The sequence below is a fragment of the Pteronotus mesoamericanus genome, unplaced genomic scaffold, assembly GCF_021234165.1.
Source record: "Pteronotus mesoamericanus isolate MK-2021 breed Mesoamerican mustached bat unplaced genomic scaffold, CSHL_Meso_final scaffold_85, whole genome shotgun sequence".
Taxonomy (NCBI): Eukaryota; Metazoa; Chordata; class Mammalia; order Chiroptera; family Mormoopidae; genus Pteronotus; species Pteronotus mesoamericanus.
The window spans coordinates 28,520,749-28,526,119 of NW_026555329.1; the positions used below are offsets into that span (position 1 = coordinate 28,520,749).

At 37.0% G+C, this 5,371-nt stretch overlaps 1 pseudogene; it reads left to right on the forward strand.

Annotated features, from left to right (window-relative positions):
- Positions 1-3,194: 3,194 nt before the first annotated feature.
- On the forward strand, positions 3,195-4,138 carry LOC129063088 (heterogeneous nuclear ribonucleoprotein A1-like; annotated as a pseudogene).
- The last annotated feature ends 1,233 nt before the right edge of the window (positions 4,139-5,371 follow it).

A 5,371-nucleotide genomic window follows, 5' to 3' on the forward strand; every position in this document is an offset into this window, starting at 1 on the left:
GAAAAAATTGTGCAGATATTGTAAGAGTTAGTAATATGAGGGAATCACACATATGTATATGAAAGAATATTATGGGAGAAATTTACTAGGGCTTAATTATAACAGAGAATTTGAGACATCATATGAAAGAACTTGATATATTAAACCTTAAAACCTTCACCAAAGAAGATGGTGGAGCTTCTTTCGTTGAAGATCTAAATAAAAAAGTAGACCGGATTTCATCTTTCAGACATAAAATCTATGTAGTGTCAGGAACCCATAGAGACGAACTTTCTCTTCTATGACTCCATTATTTGAACCGTTCATGAAATTCTAGCCCCCCAATTGCTTTCTGGTGCTTGTCTCCTGTTAAGTCCCATAGGTATATTTTCCTCCCAGGCACCAGCCCACTTAAAGCAAAGCAGTCATGGGAGTTGCCAACTCATCAAAAGCAGAGTCTAGTCCAGCATTAACCTAATTATATGCTGCAACCACTTTTCTTATGCATCTGGGAGTAACTCCTTGGCTTCCAGCCAGCATCTCTGGGATTTGATTTTCAAGTGACATAGCCAGTTACCTTAAAATGTTTACTTCCTGAATGCTGGAGACGGAATGTCATCATCACAAAGGAGCAAATTCACAATCGGATCAAAAGCCTCAGCTCACGTTAGCCAGCATGGCTTTGCCAAAGGCCAGAGATCCCTGATCTCTCATTTCTCTGGACTCCTATTTTCTCAGTAATGATATGGTATCTTGGTCATTACGTCTCACTCTGAGAAGATCAAGTCATTATGTGCCTTGCTTTTTCTTCACAGAACATTGGTAAGCATTTTTAAAGGAAAATTTTATATAAATCTTTGAAATTTCTGGCAAGAAAATTAGGCAGACATCTGGGAAAAAAGCAGCATCACCAGTCTCCATCCAAAATATATTTTTGCTTCATGTCTATTCTTTTTTCAAAAGACAATATACAAATTCCTTAGCCATGAGCCTTTTGGGAGCAAAAGTGTTTCGATAGTCTATGGGTTATCCTCTGCATCTTAGACAAAGAACTCTATGCTTCTCTTCCATTCCTATATTTCAGAGGGCTACAGTGTGGTGTAGAGCTCACATGTATTAAATCAATAGCATTTACTGTTGGCAGAAAATATAATCTGCACCCAGTAAGTAGAAACATAAATACAACCTCATAAGGAAGTTAGTCAATAAGAGCATTTCTTCCCCATCTGTTGCTGCTGAGCTTGGCTCGTTTCCCCTTATGGCGGTTTGTAGTGTCTGGGCCTCCAGTACATTCTCCCTGGTAGAGGCTCTATGGGATGGTTTCCTGAGCTGTTATAAGACTCTTTTCCACACTCAGTGAGTGGCTGCCTTGATTGATCTTAACAGCACCTTTGAAAATTCTGGTGGAAATCTTTTCTTAGTTGAGGTTTTTAGATATTGGCTATATAACTAAATAAGAAGTTCCATATTTCAAAGTAGTGTGTTTGGAAGGGTGCCCAGAGTAAAGAAAACATTAATAGGCATAAAAAGCTAGCATATGGATACTATAAGAAGTATGATGGAAAATGTCCAAATAAAGTAGTGGAACCTTCCAATCAAAGAGTGTGAGGGGCAGTAAGGAAAATATGTTCTCTCTTATGTTTCTGCCAAAACGTAAGGACAATACAACCTATATAGTAGATTCAGCAGATGCTGGAAACTGCAAAAAAGAACACTAGTTGCAGCCAACTTAGTTTAAAATAACATGCTACTTATGTCTGAATTTGATTGCAATTATATTGTTATTTGATCTATTTTATTTATGTTATTTGATCTATTAAGACCATCTTAAATTAATATAGTTAGATTGTACTAAATTGTCCTCACAGCAATAGTGAAATGGCATCATTTCCTTAAAAAGGCCAATATAAAAAAAGATCTATAATATTTATTGAACACTATCACTTGGTAATTGTCTTTTAAGTCCCTATTATGCATCTAGACATATATGAGGCATATATATGTGGAATATAGCATAATTGCTTCTTTTATGTTTAAAAGTTAGTTTGAAAAATGGTGGTAAGCTATACATTTTCTTTGTCCACTCTATGGCAATTATGTCAAGGTTTTTGATAATCAAGATTTTTTTGTGACCAAACTCTAAGGAGCATTTTTTATTTTGAGTCCTGAATATAGATGCTAAATTAATTATTTTTATTTGACACACATAGCTTTTAGAGAAAGGTTGTCACATGTTATAAGATTTGAAGATTCTTTCGAGGATACTAACGCTAGATAGATGAAAGGCAGAATGTTTTGTTACTTTTAGCTCCAAACTAGAGAAGGCTGCTCGGCAGGGCCACCCAGGGCTTTCGCACCCAGGGTCAAGGTAAGAGGAAGCTGGCGATGATTAGGGCTGATGCGCAGCGGCCTAGGATGTGAGTCCCAAGAAAGGGAAGCTGTTGGGAGTGTGCTTGATTAGCTGCTCAAAAAGAGGAACACACTGACCTCTGCTGAGGACCTCACAACTGGGTCAACAAACATAATTTTTTAAAAATTGTATTATATGATACAGACCATATAATACACTCATAATCTCAATAAATGTTTAAGGAACACATAAGATGTGTTGACTCCAAGATGGACATTGAGAAAATAAGGATGAACAAGAGGATTCAAGTTTAGTGGGAGACAAAAGAAATGATGACAATTCAGTTGTAAATCTAAGTGAGTCACATAATATAAGTTGCTATTAAAACATAAAGATAGGTGTTATTTTCATTGTCCAGACCACTCAGGGAAAGTTTTCCGACATAGGATATATCATTAACAGAGATTACAAAAAAAAAAAAAGCTAGATAAAATTTAATAAGCAGCAATGTTAAAAAAAACAACAACAATAATAACTAGTACAAGTGTAGTGTATAAATAAATCAAAAAAGCCCCAGGAAGATAAAGAGGCTTGTTTTATGTTACAGATAGTATGGGAAACAGCATAGAATACCTTCCATACCTAATATTCACCTATCTTTTCACTTGTATGGTCAATATCAATTTAGTTTAATTGCAAATTCCACATATTTGACTGTCTGAGAATGATATGTAAGCATTATAATAATCTGGCCAGAAGGACCTATAAAAAAAGAATAGATTTAGAATTCTGTTTTTTTAATGAATGCATTTTAAAATGGAATTCTTTTTCCTGCATCATTAAAGTCTCTCCTCCCACAGTCGTCATGTCTAAGTCAGAGTCTCTCAAAGAGCCAGACCAGCTGTGGAAGCTCTTTACTGGAGATTTGAGCTTTGAAACAACTGATGAGAGTGTGAAGAGCTGTTTCGAGCAATGGGAAACACTTGCAGACTAATTGGTGATGAGAAGTCCAAATGCCAGTGCCTCAGAGGCGGCTCTGGGTCTGCCGTGTCTGCCTCTGTGGAAGAGGTAGATGCAGCCAGGAGAGCAAAACCACATGAGGTAGGTGGGAGAGTTGTGGAACCACAGAGGGCAGTCTCAACAGAAGATTCTCAAAGTCCTGGTGCCCATTTCACTGTGAAAAAAATTTTGTTAATGATATCAAAGAAGACCTAAGACATTATTTTGAACAATATGAGAAAACTGAAGTGATTGAAATCATGACTGGCCAAGGCAGTGGCAAGAGAGGTTTGCTTTCGTAACCTTTGATGATCATGACTCTGTACACAAGATTGTCATCCAGAAATATCATAGTATGAATGGCCACAGGTGTGAAGTAAGGGAAGTGAAAGTGCTATCTGAGCAAGAGGTGACTGATGATTTATCCAGTTAAAGAGGCCAAAGCAGTTCTGGAAACTTCGGAGGTGGTCCTGGAGGTGGTTTTGGTGGGAATGACAGCTTTGGCTGTGGAGGAAACTTTCATGGTCAAGGTGGCTTTGGTGGTGGTGGTGGTGGTGGATACGGTGGTAGTGAGGATAGGTATAATGGATTTGGTAATTATCAAAGCAATTTGGGAGGTGGCAGAAGCTACAATGATTTGGGCAATTATAACAACCTTCAAATTTTACATCCATGAAAGGAGGAAACTTTGTAGGCAGAAGTTATGGCCCCTGTGGTGATAGAGGCCAATTCTTTGCCAAACCATAAAACCAAGGTAGCTACGGTGGTTCCAGCAGCAGCAGTAGCTAAGGCAGCATTAGAAGGTTTTAATTACTGCCAGGAAATAAAGTTTAACAGAAGGGGAGGGCCAGAGAAATGGCAGAGAATCTACAGGCAACAACAGATGTGTGGATGCAGCCAAGCATAGTAGTGACAGCGCCTGGCCGCTAAAAAGAAGACACAGTTTTGACAGTAGTCATGTCAATGGGCAAAAGCTCGAAGACTGTACTTGTGAGTAATTGTATCACAGGTTACTTTAGTTTCTGGTCTGTGGAAAGTGTGAAGCATTCCAACAAAGTGTTTTGATGTAGTTTTTATTTTTTTCCACTCATGCTGTTTGTTGATTGCTAAAAGTCATAGTCTGCACATGATGCTAAGTGTGTCTTTTTAAAATAATAATAATAATAATAATAATAATGAAAGGAATTTTTTTTTCTGTTGGACAAGTGAAAATCTGGGCCCTTACCTGCTCTAGGAAACTTAGACCTGAGCTTTATGGCAGCTATAACTGGGGTTGAGCTTTGTATAATATGAGAGCATAAAGCTAAGAGTAAAATGCAGTTGGAGTCTAATGCGAAGACATAAATGAGTTCTCAAAATGCTCAATGTTAAACCCAAAGGAAAAGGCAGGGAGCAAAGTCAAGGATTAGTGACACATGTGAGGAGTGAGCTGAATCTTGGAATCCAGCCTGGAAATACAACCCAAATAAAGGTTGGGGAGGAAAGCTGTAATGGATGTTGGTGACTTAATGTGTGGGTAAGGAGGGAGCTCTTAGGGAAATAATGTGTTGATGATGGAGTTTTACCTTATAAAGTTGAGGCTTTCCATTTGTGTTTTTTTACATTTAAATAGTTCTGTACTGGTGGAAATATATTGGGACAGGCAATTTTTATGTAGTAATAAACTATTGCAATATATTTTAATTTTTATTCTAATATTATATTAAAGGAATTAACTAGACTATATTGATTTAGAGGCCATATAGAATTACACCTTGATTATTTATAAAAAATTATTGATCATTAGAGCCTAATAAAATTTATTAGGTGTAACGCTAGAGCTCTATCTATAGGGAGGTTCATAATAGAATTTAGAAAAAATAAATAACCTGCTTATAGTCTCATTTGACATAACAAATCAACATATAAAATATTTTAGATGTATACACCATTTATGTAAAATAGTTGACTTTTGGGGTCATGATTTCTTTGTCTGTCTCTGAAGATGCAGAGTGAAACTTTGTGGTATTTGCACCCTAGATGTTTAACATCGATTTCTGAACC